At 40.6% G+C, this 19,081-nt stretch overlaps 1 protein-coding gene across 3 annotated transcripts in view; it reads left to right on the forward strand.

Annotated features, from left to right (window-relative positions):
• LOC308667944 (protocadherin-9) overlaps positions 1-19,081 on the forward strand; it is a gene marked incomplete at its 5' end in the record, with an annotated part of 844,000 nt that overhangs the window by 596,878 nt on the left and 228,041 nt on the right. The gene's annotated exons all lie outside the window — the stretch shown is intronic.

Here is a 19,081-nt window from a genome sequence, read left to right on the forward strand (position 1 = left end):
TTCTGTCCCCTTGTGGATGTCTTCACAAAAGACCTCTCTGTTCCCGGGATGTTTTCTGCAGAAGCCCTCGTCCTTCTCCCCAGGATTCCCGTTGCATTCCGATTTCCTCCCCATGCAAGGAACTTAACAGGAGGCCAATTCAGGAGGCATCTGCTGTGCCAAGTTGAGAGGCAGAAAAATAAAATAAAAATAAAATTGAGCAACCTGTAAATTGAAATGCTCTTCCCAGTGGGAAAGAAATCCATCCATTCTTCACATCTTCAGGGCTCAGCACTGAATGCTCAATAAATAAAGTCTTGTGGTTGACCGGGAGTCAGAAAAGCTTCTTCTCCCTTTCGTGAGTTAGTTTATTTTCCCTATCCTAGTTTATATTTTATTAAACATTTCGAGCCATGGGTTTGCTAAAACACTGGAGCAAAAGACCTAGATAACCTCCCTCGATAAAATGCTCTTTTGATAGGAAAAAAAATAGAATACTGTAGAAAGTCCCAGTAAATCGATCTTTCCCCAAACACACCAGGTACTTTCCTTAAATAAACTTGCCAGTCACTTCTACCATTAACCGTTTCACACTTAATGTTGCCCTTATTCTCCCTTTTTCCATTTTGTTCGGGGTTTTTTTCCCAGCAAACTCTTCTTATTCCAGCAGTTCTTGTCATCAATGTCCTTGTCCTTAACTTTGAGAAATATGACAGATATGGTTATTTACATGGTGATTATTGTCTTCCAGCTGTTCCCTCCTCCAAATCCTCCAGCATATGGTACAATAGCTATTTTCAATTCAAAATGATTACTCTCCGCCATGCGCTGGTAATAAATAACCTACTTAGTACCATGATATTGTAAAATTGATTTGCATGTCGCTGGTGCCTAGGCGCGCATACGGGAGCCAAATAATCTTCCTCATTTTGGGAACTGAAATGGAGTCCAACTGAACAGTATTCAGAGTCATGTTTTGACTGCCTCATTCCCCCCTCCCCCCAAAAAAATTCAACTATCCATGCATTTGCGTGAGAACCTCACCTAAAATGGAGATATAATAGACGAAGCGCTCAATAAATGGTTTTAGGGGAAGAGCGATGCCTTTGGTGAGTTGTTAAGTCTTTTTTTTGGGGGGGTGGATTTATGTTCTAATCAGTCTCTTCCAAATTCCTCCAGGAAGCAAGCAAGCAAGCAAGCAAGCAAACAAACAAACAGAAATGAAGTTTGAAAAAGCTTGTTGTTGTTAGTTGCGAAGTTGTGTCTGACCCATTGCGACCCCATGGACAACATTCCTCCAGGCCTTCCTGTCCTCTACCATCTTCCGGAGTCCCTTTAAGCTCATGCCTACTGCTTCAGTGACTCCATCCAGCCACCTCATTCTCTGTCGTCCCATTCTTCTCTTGCCCTCAAATTTCCCAGCATTAGGCTCTTCTCCAGTGAGTCCTTCCTTCTCATTAGGTGGCCAAAGTATTTGAGTTTCAACTTCAGGATCTGGCCTTCTAAAGAGCAGTCAGGGTTGATCTCCTCTAGGACTGACCGGTTTGATTGCCTTGCAGTCCAAGGGACTCGCAGGAGTCTTCTCCAGCACCAGAGTTCAAAGGCTTCAATTCTTTGGTATTCAGCCTTTCTTATGGTCCAACATTCACAGTCATACATTGCAACTGGGAAGACCATAGCTTTGACTATACACACTTTTGTTGGCAGGGTGATGTCTCTGCTTTTTAGTGTGCTGTCTAGATTTGCCATGGCTTTCCTCCCCAGGAGCAAGCGTCTTTTAATTTCTTGGCTGCAGTCCCCATCTGCAGTGATCTTGGAGCCCAGGAAAATAAAATCTGTCACTACCTCCATTTCTTCCCCATCTATTTGCTAGGAATTGAGAGGGCCGGATGACATGATCTTGGTTTTCTTAATGTTAAGTTTCAACCCAACTTTTGCACTCTCCTTCTTCACCCGAAAAAGCTAACAGTTGGTAAATTCTTCCAACTAGCTGAGATGTTAAAAGTAGCTCAGAAGTGCTGAAGGAGGATGTCCTTATACCTTTATATGAAGTGAATCTCAGCTGCATTCCCATCTGTAGTTGTGAGATACAATCTTCCTAAGCATTTAGATTGACACAACAAAACAGTCTTCCCTAAGAAGCCTTTAACCAATGATCCATTCATCTGGACTCCTATGAGGAGGCAGTTTCTGCTTGATATGAGCCTCTCCATCACCTCAGGAGATGATAAAATTACTTCTCCAGCAAAAAAACCCCCAAAAAACATAAATGTTGAAGGAAGATTTCATTAGGAAAAAAAAACAACACACATGTTGTTGGTTGGGTGCAATAGAAGAAGACTTGGCAAATCTAGAAAATATCTCCAGAAGAATTCAAGTTGGAATTAATGAATGTAAATGCACCCCTGACTGGAGCAGGGAAGCAAGAGAAGAATGCAATCTCTTCTGAATGAAACATGACTGTTGCTTTTAATGTAGATCAGACATGTCAAACTCACGACATCACGTGACGTTGTGCAATGTATCGGAGCTTTTTTCCCATTGCCGGCAATGGGGTGGGTGCAGTTTTGTCGTGACGCATCCGGCCCGCTGGCCGGCAGTTTGACACCCCTAATGTAGATGATCATGCTGAACACTGGGATTTAATCTGACTAGAAATAGGAACAGTAGGAAGTTGTCAATATCTGCCAGCCTTGCAAGGTAGACCAAACAGGAAAAAAAAAAACAACCAGAAGAGTTAACTCTACTTGATAGTAAGGTTACGTTAACAGAATTTACCAAGTCTGAAAGTACATTTCTTTACAGCCCAATAGAGGAAGAAGGTGCCTTGTGAGCCACTCGCCCTGCACCTGTTCATTTGGCTGCATCTCCCAAGGTCTTTCCCAGATATCAATATAATATTTATTATTTTATTTATTTTTTTATTTTAATCCCATTTATATCCTGCCCTTCTCCGAAGACTCAGGGCGGCTTACAATCTAAGCACAAATCAAATGTGCTTAGCAATTTGAGCTGGCAAGTCAATTTTGGCTTCTTCCACCTGGGCAGCATTACAGATGTGGTTTGGCGCTGCCTTAATCTAAGTCAGACATGTCAAACACAAGGCCCGGGGGCTGGATCCGGCCCGTGAAGTGGTTTCATGTGGCCCGCGAAGCCATCCTGGAAAGAGTGAGGGAACGGCCCCCATTGCCTTGGCCCTGGCCCAGAGACCCTCCTCCTGCCAGAGACCCTCAGATCTGTCCCACTCCTGCCCAGGCCTCCATAGGCACCCTTGATGCGAATGAGGTAGAGCTGGCCACGCTCACCCAGTAGGCCATACGCACTCTAGCCACGCCCACCCAGTAGGCCACGCCCACCCTGGCCATACCCACCTGGCCCTCTGAGGGCAACCGCAATGCTGATGCGGCCCTCAATGAAATTGAGTTTGACACCCCTGCTCTAAGTGATTCTTTTTGGCTTCCCAGCCTTTCCTACCACCCTGGTGCTAGACGTTTCCTAGTGGTCTCACATGTTATCCATGCTGGGCCCAAAGTAGCTTCCAGAAATCAAATCAAGCTTGGCTAAGCAAGACAGAGACAGACAGAAAGACAAATTGTGTGGCAGCCATGATGGTGGCCTTAGCAAAAAAGAAAAAAGAAAAAGAAAAAGATAGTGGTCTCTCCCTACAATGTCTGGTTATTTTTGTTTGTTTGTTTCATTCTGGAGGAAAAATGTTTACTAAAATCTGCCTGCCTGCCTGCCCGCCTGCCCATCCCTCCATCCACCCATCCATCCTTCCCTCCCTCCCTCCCTCCCTCCATCCATTGTCAAATACTTACGTTACCTATCCCATGCTACACTAGGTATACTCCTTACCTCCTTAATGTGATGGAGCTTCATGATATTTGACCTGGTACCAGATTGAAATTTCATTAGCTGCTCCATTCTTGAGAAGGATCGTAATGCTTCTCACTCCTCCCCCCCCCGCCCACAGACACCTTTTGTAGAAGAATATCCAGTGTGATTGCTGTGCCTGCTTTTTTTTCGGGGGGGTGGGAGAAACAAGAGTAAATATCATTCTTTCTGATGACCTCCGGGTGGGGGCAGAATTGTATGCACTTCTCCCACCCAAGCGCTGTTCTGAACTGGGAAGGTTTTTAGCCAGGGATCTTCAAACTTTTATGACTTCAACTCCCACGCTGGCTGAGGAGTTCTGGGAGTTGAAGTCCACAAGTCAGAAAAAGGGCCGAGTTGGAAGACCCCTGGTTTTAGCAATCTGTACAAAAGCATGTGTTCTTAGTGTAGCAGTGGTTTGTCTGCAGAGGTCTGCAGTACAGCACCACGTAAGGGGCTCAGTAATCGTATCAAAACAGCAGTCTGTTGAGTCTCATGCATAATGAATTCAAATGTGGATACTTCAAAGGGATCTATTTCTGTTGGTGTTATTTCCCCCCCCCACCTCCTTCTCCCTATCTTCAGCCTAAATGTTCACTATTACATTATTGTGAGAACTGTAACTTCACACCAGCGAAAAGAAAGTGAGTTGGCTCAGCACTTTGCAGGTATATGGAAGATTTAGCTTGTAGTTTGAAATTTGGAAAGAACCTGGCAGTTACTTCAGTATGCGGTCCACTTCTCATTATGGGGGTGATATGTAAAAAGGTCTCACGGGCACAGTTAATGATAAAGCAATCAAACACATTTGGGTTTGATTGTCAGACAGCCATGTCTAATAATGGAGATTTTTATTTTTTTTAACTGTCTTTGCTGTCAAAGAATCCAGTTTATGATTAGGGAAGATTTTAAGGAAATTGTTCCATGTCACAGGCAAATTAAACCCTGATAGCTTTGCCAACATTCTCTTTCTCCTGGAAAGACATAAGCAGAGATGTATATTTAATCAGGCCGGTATAAAGCTTGACCTTTCCAGTTTCTGGTGGCTGTTGCATACACTTGCACAGAATCGAAAAAGTTTTCAGTAGAATTAGTAGGATTCGTTCTTACTGGGATAGCATCTCTGAAATGAAATACCTGTTGATGGATGATTTTGCTCCCTGCCCAAAATTCCCCAGCTTGATCTATGCACAAGGTTGTTAGGAGAATATCCCCCCATTTACTTTTGAAGAAAGATCAGGGTTATCAGTGCAATGTGTAACTTTTATCATAGCTAAAATTATTCTTAAAATAATTGTATTGTTCTTTGTAACCATTATCCCCAGTGGGGCCCTTGTTGCTCTCTGAGCTTGGTTGCTTTCTTGCAGACGTTTCATTACCCAACTAGGTACTGCACTCTTTTCCCATTTTTTCTCCCAAAATATAAGCCCATACTCTTTCTTACTGTGTTCCTTTCACTTTCGAATAAAGTAAAAAATAAAAAAAATAAAGACAATGTAAGTAGGTTGCTCTTGTCTTGGACATGCATCTGTATTGAAAAAAACCTGTTGCCGGCTTACTTAGTCTGAATTAGGATCGAACAGCAAAAGAACTACATGAAGGAAGAATAAATGGGTTGAGAGGAAGAGAAAGCTGGAGAGGTTAAGTGCAGGTAGATGTATTGAGAGCTTTAGGAAGAAAGAGGTATGAAGAAGAAGAAAAGGTTATGGATGTAAGAGAATGTGGATAGGGAGGCAAGATAGATGATTTACAACAAGGGTCTTCAAACTTGGCTCTTTTATAACTTGTGGACTTCAACTCCCAGATTTCCTCAGCCAGGCACGCTGGCTGAGGGATTCTGGGAGTTGAAGTCCACAAGTCATAAAAGGGCCACGTTTGAAGGCCCCCGTCTTAAATCTAACAAACAAAATGGAGGCTGGCTGAGGGATTCTGGGAGTTGAAGTCCACAAGCCATAAAAGGGCCAAGTTTGAAGGCCCCCGTCTTAAATCTAACAAACAAAATGGAGGTTGGCTGAGGAATTCTGGAAGTTGAAGTCCACAAGTCATAAAAAGGGCCATGTTTGAAGATCTCTGATTTACAAAGATAGATATAGCAAGGTATAATGTACAGGGTTGACACAAACTAGATTTAACTAGTATGTTTCCTTTTCTTTTCTCACCTCACACTTTCAATTTATTTAGCATACTGTTTCTTACTCTTTTCTGCACTTTGCGTATAGTTGCCTACTGAAAGAGAACAGTGTGAATGAGAAGGTATATACAGTATGTATGGATTATTCCCACTTCAAAATAAATGGGGGGGAAAAAGGAGGGTTGGGTGAGCATTGTGCCTTCTGTGGAAGTTACAGCAATTCACAGTATCTGAAATGTAAATATACTTTCTTACCTCCAGAGGGAGAGTGAGTGGAAGGATATTTTAGCAAAACTACGGAATTTAGACGTGGAAGGACTCTTTTAAGCCACTGAGTGTCCAGCTCTCTACTTGGTGCAAAATTCCAGATTAAAGCAAAGAAACAATTTGTAGCCATCTAGAAGAGAAAACAACAACAACAACATAACAACCTGGAGGGATTCAGCAGCTAACATATCACAGACCTAGGAGAACAACCTGGTTTTTAGAGATGAAAACCAAAGTTCCTGAATGTCATCAGAATGGAATCCATACTGATCTAGGGCAGAGGTAGGCAACCTTGGCTCTGTTCCATGCTGGCTCAGGAATTCTGGGAGTTGAAATCCATCAGTCATAAAACAGCCAAGGTTGCCTATATCTGATCTAGGGGAATACCATGCCAGATATTAGGTACAGTTATGGAGAAAGCAGGTTCCCAATACATGGTAATATTTATCGATATACTTGTTTATCACAGTCAGGTAGTTGTTTTCTAAAGTGGATTCTGGGTGTCACACAGTATGGCTTATTGGGGGCCTTTGGAGTGTGCCCAGTCTGTAAGTTTTATCAGATAGGCAAACACAAAACTCTAAGACACTAGGGCAGGGGTAGGCAACCTCGGCTCTTTTATGACTCGTGGACTTCAACTCCCAGAATTCCTGAGTCAGCATAGCTGACTCAGAAATTCTGGGAGTTGAAGTCCACGAGTCATAAAAGAGCCGAGGTTGCCTACCCCTGGACTAGGGTTACCCTATCGAGGATAGTCTAAGTGTAACTGAATTGTATTATGAAACATTACTTTCAAAAATCTCTATATATGTCATCATGGCCTAAATAGAGAGAAAGAGATGACATTAGATAGATAGATGGAAGTGAATTTTTATGCAAAGTTTTGGGCAAAAAATTAAGGCAGAATTGAACACACAAGAAAGAAAGAAAGAAAGAAAGAAAGAAAGAAAGAAAGAAAGAAAGAAAGAAAGAAAGAAAGAAAGAAAGAAAGAAAGAAAGAAAGAAAGAAAGAAAGAAAGAAAGGGCTAAGGAAGAATGTGAATGTGAAATTTAGATTTGAGTAGGGCCATGGTATCGAGTCTGCAAAAATCTGAATGGCCGTTGGGTGTCAGTAGAGAGATGCAAGCTGCCTGTTTTGTCTGGATGTTTGCCTCTCAGATGTGATAAGCCCTGTTAGTGGGTTAGTTTCTGGAACCCAGAAATGTTAGTGAATTTTTTTTTGGTTGTTGTAAAATCTTCTCTCTTTCTTATTTCATCAATCCTCTTTGAAAATCATGCTCATGTATCCCAAGGAGCTCCTACCACTGTGGTGTATTTAATTTTAAATGTTATCTGTTGAGGCTTACTGTGATATGTGGTCTAGGCTAATTTTGCATGTTCAATGAACCTTGGTTAAATATATTGGCTTCATGTAACATGCAGTCAAAGCAATTTTAAGCCTAGTCATATTTTGTTCTAAAAAAGACAAGAGCAAGAACAACAAGAAAGAAGAACACTCTTTGGTGATCACAGGGACATCTCCATGCCCTGTTTTAGGAACAATATAGAAATTGTTTGTCACTGCCATCTTCAGGAAGTTCTTTTTAATCTCAATCCAGTGGTTCCAGAGTGGTGTTCCTAGTGTGATATTCTTAAGGTGCTCCACTTTAGCACTAATGAGGTCCCAAATTTATTTATTTATTTATTTATTTATTGATGGGATTTATATCCCACCCTATCTCCCGAAGGACTCAGGGCGGCTAACAACAAAACATATAATAAGTACAGAAATCAAGATAAAAATGAAATTGAGAACATCAGTGCAGTAAATTAAAATTAGAGAATTTAAAAAATGAATTAAAAATACTAAATATAAATTAATTAAAATGCCTGTCAGTCTAGGTCAGCCTGGTGGAACAGGTGTGTTTTGAGGCCACGGCGAAAGGATTGGAGGTTTTGGGCCATCCGAAGCTCAGGGGGGAGCTGATTCCATAGGGTTGGCGCTCCCACAGAGAAGGCCCTCCCCCTGGGGGTCGCCAGCCGACATTGCCTAGCTGACGGTACCCTGAGGAGGCCTTCTCTGTGTGAGCGTACTGGACGATGGGAATTTGTTCCCGGCAGCAGATGGTTCTGCAAGTATCCCGGACATAAGCCATGTAGGGCTTTAAAGGTAAGTACCAGCACCTTAAATCTCACCCGGAGGGCAACTGGTAGCCAATGCAGCTCACGCAGGAGGGGTGTAATATGGGAGTATCGGGGAGCTCCCATCACAACCCGTGCAGCTGCATTCTGCACCAGCTGAAGCCTCCGGGTGGTCTTCAAGGGCAGCCCCATGTAGAGAGCATTACAGTAATCAATACGGGAGGTAACGAGTGCGTGGGTGACTGTACGTAGGGCATCTCGGTCTAAAAAGGGGCGCAATTGGTATATAAGACGAATCTGTGCAAATGCCCCCCTAGCCACGGCTCCAATGTGATCTTCAAAACTGAGTCGTGAATCTAGGAGGACGCCCAGATTGCGTGCTCTATCAATGGGAGGTAACATCTCTCCTCCTATAGTCAGAGATGGAACCTCTTGGACTAAACGAGATGACGGTATGTACAGCCACTCAGTCTTGGCTGGGTTGAGTCGAAGCCTGTTTTCTCCCATCCAAATCTGTACCGATTCCAGACAACGGGACATCATATTGAGGGCATCACTGGGTTGGTTCGGGGTGGAGATGAATAGCTGGGTATCATCAGCATATTGATGATATTTCACCCCGAAGCTACGGATGATCTCTCCCAGCGGCTTCATATAGATGTTGAACAGGAGGGGCGAGAGCACCGAACCCTGAGGGACTCCACAATTAAGAGGCCTAGGAATTGACCTGTGCCCCCCTGCTACCACCGTCTGCGAACGGTCCGAGAGGTAGGAGGAGAACCACCACAGAACGGTGCCTCCCACTCCCAGCCCCTCAAGACGACGCAGTAAGATTGTTATCTTCCTAGGTGAAACAAGGTTGTTTGGGTGTATCAACACACAGTACCAACTTTGCAGAGACAGGTTGAAGTTACACTTGCTATGTGTCTTCTGCCACATTTTTAGGAAACCTTAAACGTTACTTTAAACCTGAAAGTTAAACATTGAAAGCAGTTCTACAACAAATGGTATCCATTGACACATTGTGCCTCCTTTTTTTTAAATGTAATCTGATATGATTTGGATTCAGCACTGATAATTATAGGAAATAATAAGCTTAACATTCAGCAAATCTGAGATAAACCCTGGCACCAGGTGTTTTAAGATAATTTTAGAATGTAATTCACTCTTCCTGCAACAGAGCTTGCAAGATATAGAAGTCAAGGACAAAACATTCCGATTTCAGTATGTGCTCAAGAGGATGTGAAAAGCTAATTGGGTTGGATTATTCAGGTATTAATGAACGTTAATAGTGGATGAGTTTTGTAAAAAGGCAACTTAAGATTCACAGGCATAATGATGCTTTTTCCATAACTGAGATGTTTAAGGAGTCAAACCACACACAGGGAGAGGCACACTCATGTGAAAAAGCTAAAAAGAGATTACACAAAGCTGCATACCACATAAGACATTTATTTCTTCTAAACAAACTCGATAATAATTATGGGACGTTAGAGTTCAAATAGACGTGGCTCACGACATCCCCGAATTAACAACTGTAGAGAAGAAAGACAAAAATGTCTAGATAGTGGACGTGGTAGTACACGGAGGCAGCAGAAGAGAAGAGATAGAACTGGAGAAAATCACACACACACACACACACACACACACACACACACACACACACAAACACACACAGAAAGGACCTGCAGAAAGAAGTAGAACAGCTATGGGAAAAGAAAGCAAAAATAGTAACAGCAGCGATAGGCACTTTGTGTGCAATCCCAAAACATTTGGTGCACCATGTCTATGGAGATTGTCAGTCATCCAGGTCATGGTTGTCCCAAAGGTGTGTGTGTGTGTGTGTGTGTGTCTGTGTGTGTGTGTGTGTGTGTTGGTAAAAGGCAACTGGACTTCCTGTGTTTTTGAAAAAAGTACCTTTGGAACAACCGGAGCACCATCAAATTGGAAAAAAAAATCACCATTCATCAGTTGCAAATGACAGCTTTACTTGGAACAGCATACATCCTGCTACAATATGTTTAATGCTATTAAACATCCACATCTGCCTATCCCAGGTCCTTGGGAATGAATCAATAGGTGGATAAAAATGGCATTATTGTTGTTGTTGTTGTTGTTGTTGTTATTATTATTATTATTATTATTATTATTATTATTATTATTATTATTATTATTATTATTATTATAACAGAACAGAACAGAACAGAACAGAATAGAATAGAATAGAATAGAAAATGGAATAGAATAGAATAGAATTGAATAGAATAGAATAGAATAGAATAGAATAGAATTGAATAGAATAGAATAGAATAGAATAGAATAGAATAGAATAGAATAGAATAGAATAGAATAGAATAGAATAGAATAGAATAGAATAGAATAGAATAGAATAGAATAGAAGCTGGAAGGGACCCTTGAGGTCTTCCAGTTCAGTCCCCTGCTCAAGCAGGAGAACCTATATCATCTCAGACAGGTGAATGTCCAGTCTCTTCTTAAAAATCTCCAGTGATGGAGTGCCCACAATTTCTGGAGACAAACTGTTCCACTGGTCGATTGTCCTCGGTGTTAGGAAGTTTCTCCTTAATTCCAGGTTGCTTCTCTCTTTGATCAGTTTCCAACCATTATTTTTCGTCCTTCTCTCTGGTGCTTTGGTGAACAACCTGGCCCCCAATGCCCTGTGACAGCCTCTCAGATACTGGATCACTGCTATCATGACTCCCCTATTTCTTCTTTTCTTTATACTAGCCAAACCCAAGTCCCACAGCCGTTCTTCGTATGTTTTAGTCTCCAGGCCTTTGATCATCTTAGTTGCTTTTCTCTGAATCTTTTCCAAACTGTCAACATCTTTTTTTTGTGATATGGTGACCAAAATTGGCTGCAGTATTCCAGGTGTGGTCTTATAAAGCGGTTTTATAAAGCGGTAATAATACTTCACATGATGATGATGATGATGATGATGATGATGATGATGATGATGATGATGTTGATAGAGAGATGCTTGCTCTGAGTCTCCTTTAAGTCTAAGGCTTAAGTGTTTTCTGACTTTGTGGGACTGTAAGCCACGGTATAAGCAACTAATTGCTTATTGCACAGCAGAATAATTAACATATGACTTAAATGGCTAATACATACAGAGATAAATGCCACATTTTTTAATGTTTCTGGGACAAAATGGAGTCAAGATGTCAATTAAAACATCTAATCTGCTGTATTTAGCTCTGTACCACTGATGGGACAAGAGAGGGGATTCCCTGATAAACAAACATTCCTTTAAGCAAGCATAGGTTTAGTGTAAGAATTAAACTCACCCCTTTCATACATTAAACTTCTGTAATCCTTTACAAGCTGTCCTGTCAGAGTTGTACGTTTCCTTAAAAAGTTTCTCACTTCATGAATGTTCAGTCATGCTTAAGATTCTGACATCTCAGAGCCTCCATAATGAGGTGAGAATGCAGTTTGATAGCTTTTGGAGATGCCCCAAGAAGCAAGATTTCAAAGGAACATTAAAATCACCATGAAATACTGACAAAACCCAGGTGCCAATATTTTGATCCTGAAATTTCAATATGAGGAAAACTGCTGTATAATGTATTGCTTATATATTATACATCAAGTAGGATATATCTATATTGTAATAAAAGAAGTGACACGAGACCCTTACTTGTCGCCATCAATGCTTTTTAAAGAGAGACAAAGGTTTCCGGAAATGAAATAAAAATGAGATTGGGAGGACAGGAGGCTCTTGGAACAAAAACTGCAGCTTTACTAAGGATTTCAGTGCCAAATAAAGAGACTTTCTTCTTATTTCACAGGGACCATGAAATAACGTGTATGCCTATTGCTGTCAACGGTTTGCAAAAGGAGTGTTTTGCCATGTCTGTTGTTGCCAGCATATCCTTAGTAGCACATTGTCCTGTTTGATCTCTTTCTCTGTCCTACTTGTTTCCTCCTGAGTTAAGAAGCAGATTAGGTAAGGCGTCCTCAGTACACCTATTCAAAATCTGGTTCTGCATGGATGGAAAGCTTTTTCTATGAATCTGGACTCTGCTTCTCCAAACCAGATCAGACTCTGGAACAGTGGCAGTTTGAAACACCTGGAAACCTGTCCTGTATTTGACAGAGTCCAAATGAGTCCCTCTCAATTTCTCACCTTCAGGAGCTACGTATGCCCGATCGGGTTACTTTTTTGTTTGTTCGTTCATTTGTTAAATTTGTTTGCTGCGTATCTTGCCATGGGTCCACTCTAGGCAGCTTACAATTAAAAAAAAAAAAAAGGAGGGTGTTGGAAGGCTTGAAAACAGAACAGAAGTAAAATAGTAGCACAAAAAAATAAACTATGACAAAGGAAGCCAATGAGAATATATGCATCATTATATTCCGTGGTGGCACAGTGGTTAGAATGCAGTACTGCAGGCTAATTCTGCTGAATGCCGGCTGCCAGCAGTTCAACAGTTCAGTTCTCACCGGCTCAAGGTTGACTCAGCCTTCCATCCTTCCGAGGTCACTAAAATGAGGACCGAGATTGTTGGGGGCAACAGGCTGACTCTGTAAACTGCTTAGAGTGGGCTACGAAGCAGTATATAAATCTAAGTGCTATTGCTATTATGAGAACCAAAATGAGGGATGGATGGAGATCAGAGAGCGAGCAGGAGAGAGGTGGAATCTACCATCCATCTAGCAGCCACCTCCAGAGTAAAATTCTCCCAGGCCAATGGACAGAGGCAGGTCTTCAGGCACGTGTGAAAGGAGAGGAGGGTTGGGCATATCTGACCTTAGAGGATTAGATTTTCAAAGGTTGGTTGCTGTAGCAGAGAAGACTGTTCTTCTGGATCCTGATAGTCAAAGTGAAATAGACCCCACTCTGCTGGTACGAATAGGATGGGCTTGTCCCAGATAAATACTTTCTCAGAACCAACATAAGAGAGGCATGTACATAAAACAATGACCAGCCATCCAATTTCTTTAAATAAATAGAAACCAGGAAATAGAGATTGGGATCTTCTCCTACGCTACATACAAGGGTGTTATACAAGCCTATTCCTGCTCCCTGTCCAGAGCTGATTTTGATAGAAGATCATACATTTTATGAAAACGGTACAAAGAGAAAAAAAACAACTAAGTTATCCTTTGAATGTGCCTCCAGTCCAAGGCACTCATTCCTGTACCAAAGGTGCTTTTTCAGGACGCAACTGGACTTTCTTGTTTTTCTTTGAAGACATTTCGCTTCTCATCCAAGAAGCTTCTTCAGCTCTGACTGGTTGGTGAGGAATGGAAGGATTTATACTCCTTGCAGACAGCTGGTCATTTGCATTCTTTTAGAGAGTCGTTGAGGCCAATTGGAGATTTACCTGTGTGGTGTAAATGTGTCTGGAGCCTTCTTGGCTGCAGGATGTTTTCTGCCCTGGGTTCCTTCACTGTTGAAGACAGGAGCAGGCTGTTGGGGATGAGTCTGTGTTGTCTCCATCTCCAACTGAAATACTCATTCCTACTTCTGGACAACTTCCTGTCAACATTTTTTTATTTTTATTTTTTTTAAAAAAAGGAGGTTTATTGCATGGACAATTTGATCAAACTCCTTCTGAGGCCTGGGAACTTCTTTCGGGTAGACCGTGACTAAGTTGGAGATCCAAGCAGATCAAAAATCTCCAAATGATGTTGTACGAATGTATTATACTCAATGAGGTGGGAAATAGGGGAGCTGAAGAACACAGAAGAGGGAAGCTGAAGAACGCAAGCAGAAGCCTACTGTCAGAATCATCCTCCCCCCCCCATAAAGATCTCCATCTTGTAAATGTTCTTTCTCTACTCAGTGTAAAAAACAGCTTTAGGCAGTGAGGATCCTGGTTAATATTCTAGTGACCCCACATCAATAACCGAAGACTCATTAAGCTGAGCTAATTAAATAAAAACAATAAGCTAAATGATTAAGGCTGAAGTCATGACCTTTAATGATCCTGGGGGCCTGTCTTTTGACAAAGAATTAATCTTTAATCACACCTAATGGCCTTTTGCATATTTAATGCACACTGCAGTTATTTTGCTCCCCCTTTGCCTCCCCAGAGGGAAATCTGTGTTCCTTTTTTCTTCTTTTAGTGACTCCCTTGTGAAAAGAGATTAATTGCTCTCTTTACCAAGGTAAAAAAGTAGTTGAAGTCTTAGGGCCTTCTCCATAACAGTCATCAGTGCCACCGCCTGTATTCATTTTTAAGCAATGTCCTTTGTGGCTTTCCACGTAAGAATTGCCTCCAGAGATTTCCGAAAGTGCTTTAGTTCCTGTGTAAAAATGTCTAATAACTAATTTGCTGATTTTCATTGTTCAGGCGCCACAAGTTACACTTAATTTAGGTGAATGAAGTTGACAGCTTGATATGTAGTTCAGGTCAGATTTAATTTCTAACTCAAATTACCAACTCTGCAAACACAACCCAGCCAGGAATTTTGCCCTTAACTTGCCAGGGTTCTCAACAATAACTGTTGGACCTGTTAGCTGCATTTGTTTTCTTCTGTTTTTTTAAATCTATTGTGATGTTTCTCCTGCTGTTTCCAGGAACGGAGCCTCAGCCCACATTTTCAAATTGTGTTTGCTTTAATGTTAAAAATACAAGTGATTGCTCTTGTATTTTCAGTTTAGAATTGCTTTCCTAATGGCCTCTGATTGGATTGCTATTGTTGCTCACTAGATGATGGTATGCAGACTTTCTAATTCTGCTTCTCACAGCCATAGGTGTTGTAGACTGCTCTTGCCCTGGAAATGAATTTACAATAGGATAGAGCTGGAAGCGATCTTGGAGGTCTTCTAGTCCAGCCCCCTGCTCAAGCAGAACAACATATACTATCTCAGACAGGTGGTTGTCTAGTCTCTTAAAAATTTCCAGTGATGGAGCACCCATGATTTCTGGAGGCGAGCTGTTCCACTGGTTGATTGTCCTCACTGTCAGGAAGTTTCTCCTTAATTCTAGATTGCTTCTCTCTTTGGTCAGTTTCCAACCATTGTTTCTCATCCTTCCCTCTGGTGCTTTGGTGAATAATGTGATCCCCTCTTCCTTGCGGCAGCCCCTCAGATACTCGAACACTGCTATCATGTCTCCCCTATTTCTTCTTTTCTTTATACTAGCCAAACCCAAGTCCTACAACCGTTCTTCATATGTTTTAGCTTCCAGGCCTTTGATCATCTTAGTTGCTTTTGTCTGAATCTTTTCCAAACTCTCAACATCTTTTTCTGTGATATGGTGACCAAAATTGGCTGCAGTATTCCAGGTGTGGTCTCACTAGGGCTTTGTAAAGCCATGCTAGTACTTCACATGATCTTTTTTTCTATGCTTCTGTTTATACAACCCAGGATTGTATTAGCTCTTGATGGGTTTCTCCAGAGAGGTGACCACATACAGCTAATAAGATAAAGGTAAAAATTAAAGATTTCTCCTGTTCAGTTGTGTGCTCATCTCTGTTTCTTAGCCAAGGGAACCAGTATTGTCTGAAGACACTTTCATGGTAACGTACTGTTACTTGTGCTTCTGTAGCTTCATTTGACTGGCATCACAGTTGGTCAAGTCCCTGGGGGGCGAAGAATGTGTTAAGGCATTGCTTTTAGTGCTGTGCAGTCTTTGCTAAGAAAATGTAAGTTTTTCTAGGAACTGAGCAAATTGTTCCTCATGATGGGCAGGACTTGCTATTGACTCCATTCCCTCTTTCTTCCCACCATCACGAATATATATATATATGAAGCCACTTGCTTACACTCACCACTGTCTCTAACTTAGGCAACTACCCTGAATCGAATGGAGAACAGGATCCAAGCCACCTACAGTTTGTTATAAAAGTCTATATAAATGTTATGAATGAATGAATGAACTAATGAATGAATGAATTTATGAATGAGTGAATGAATGAATTTGCTTTGTTGCACTATTCTTCACCCAATCCCAAGGTAGCCCCTTTGTCTTGCAGAAGCAAATTAATGGTAAATAGAAAAAGGGATTTAGCTTTTGACAATAGCTTTTGACAATAGCAATTCACTAAGAATCTTTTAAAAAAATGTTTTGATAATACTAGTATTTATTTACCTTTAAAATAAATCTAAAGTAATTTCCAATTACTGACTAATGTCAACTAATGTCAACTGCATTCTTAATGAAAGCCATCATTGTTATTCCATTAGCTGACAAGACAACAATCAAAGAGATTTAAACCATTAAAAATTATTTTAATTCAAATAACTGTTCTAGGTTTTAATAGGTTAAGCTTTTACAGTCTGGATAAGTAGTAGAAGAATAGTTGATATTGTTAAAATTTAAGCATTGTAAGACACAGCATATTTTGTATATACTGTATGCAATATATATTTTGCATATACAGTATATTTCGTCCTCAACAAACCTTTGGATCAAGGTTAACAGAAATGAATGAATTTCAAAATGTATAATTTAATATTTCCCTGATCCAATTGTGATAAAACTAAACAGACTGACTACTGAGGGTGATGTTGTTGAGCTTGGTTGAAGCAGCTGGTGTTGTGTGTGATGTTCAGCTAATGCAGCGTAAATTGGATTAAAGAATGTGAATTTTCTCACACAGAGATTTCAGTGCTAACATCTAATGAACTAGAATAGAAGCTGTGATTTGCAGTTAAAAGATTTCTGGATCAGCCTTCCAGCCCCACCCCCCAGCCTACTACTATAATTTTGGTATGCATACTGTATGAGCATCTTTTAACCCATGAGAAATTGTATTTGTCAACATGGTTGCCTTGAGTTGATGTTTCTTGTTCAATATGCCTGTATCTATGCATAATCACAGTGATGTCTAGCTAAGATCTCAAGCCTGGCTTGCAAATCATCAAATCTGGCTTACAAGTAAGGGGAAACAACAACAACAACAACAACAACACAGTAACCTTCAGAAATAATAGCCCAAGAGATTCCAGGCTAAGAACCCGTGCAAGCTCTTATCACTTCTTACAATGTATCAAAGAGCTTTTTTTTAAAAAAAAAAATCAAGTCCTTGATAGAGCTTGTAGGACTAATGTGGTTCTGTAGAAACAATAGAATCTTTGTCAAGCTATATTAGAACTTGGAATCTGGAAACACACTGCGTAGAACAGATAAGATCTGGATGATACCTGGAAGATCCATAAGAATCCATAAGAAAGAAACATAAGGTCCATAAGAAAGAAACATAAGGTCCATCCGTCATGCCCTTCTCCAATCCCACTTAAAAAAAAACGAACCTTGGAAGTGATTTAACTGCTGAAGCTATGGCCAAATTAGATCGAACACTACATGTTACATGTTCTCTTTTGATCTGCTTGTAACTGGGCATAACTGTGATAGCAGTACGGCCTTTCAATATTATCTTCCAATAACAAAATGAAACCAACTCTCCTTGCAAGAGTTCTTAAATTACCAGAGGAAAAGATATATATATATATATATCTTTATATATATATATATGATAGTGATCAGACATTGCCTTCATGATAATGATAATATGTACATTATGATATTGAGTTATTTACTAAATTTATTTGCTGCCCATCTTGCAGTCCATTTCCTTACACTGGTGGTACAATATTTAGGAACCATAAAAGAAGTTCAGGATTCCATAGAAGGCTCAGATGTTAGAATGGGGCAACAGATGGATTTTCCCACCAACCCCATTCCCACCAGAGCATCAAAACCTTTTTTTTCCCTGTTAAAACACAGTTACACAATACATTTGATAACATGTCATTTAAAGCTGAAGAAGCTTCTTGGATGAGAAGCAAAACATCTTCAATGGAAAAAAAACAAAGAAACAAAGTCCAGTTGCCTCTTGAAAAAGCATCTTTGGGACAACCATGATTTGGATGACTGCAGCATCTCCATAGACACGTCACTTAAAGATTAGCATTTCTGACTTGACTTGAAAGCAAAGAGACAATGAATAATCAAGTATACTTCCTGGATATGTGTTCCACTTGTTAGCAAAGACCAAGAACAATTAAGACCATTAAACAAGGGACATTGTTTTCCTCTCTGAAAATGCTGATAAATTATTGATTCCATGATATTATTTGACCAGCTTTGTCCAGACAGTAACGTTAAATTCACATTAAAAACTGTAAGATTGGAATTAATTACAGGAATGTTGGGACCACACATAGAATGATATTGTGTTAGTCCAATTCTCAAGTCAGGTTTTGTTAAAATTTAATATAATCTAATATTGTGGAAAAAGAAGTGATGTTAATCTGTAATCCAGGTGCCTGAATTCAGCCTTTGTCTAATTGACTTCATAGCTTGGATCTTCAATTATTTAGTATGAGAGGAAAAGCATAAGAGGAGGGAAAAAAAGCCTGTAATGTTGTATTATTTATCTTTCCTTGTCTGCCAGTGTCTTAATTAAATGGGCCTGTGCTTAACAGAATAACAGAGTTCAAAGGGACCTTGGAGGTCTTCTAGTCCAACGCCCTGCTCAGGCAGGAGACCCTACACCATTCCAGACAAGTGGCTGTCCACTCTCCTCTTAAAAGTCTTCAGTGATGGAAAAACCGCAACGTCTGAAAGCAAGCCATTCCACTGATTGTTCTCACCCTTAGGAAAAATATCCTTAGTTCTAGGTTGCTTCTCTCCTTGATTAGTTTCCATCCATTGTTTTTTGTCTTGCCTTCTGGTGCTTTGGAAAATAAGAATAGAATAGAACTGGAAGGGACTTTGGAGGTCTTCTAATCCA

This window comes from Vipera berus (genome assembly GCF_964194415.1).
Source record: "Vipera berus genome assembly, chromosome: 4".
Lineage (NCBI taxonomy): Eukaryota > Metazoa > Chordata > Lepidosauria > Squamata > Viperidae > Vipera > Vipera berus.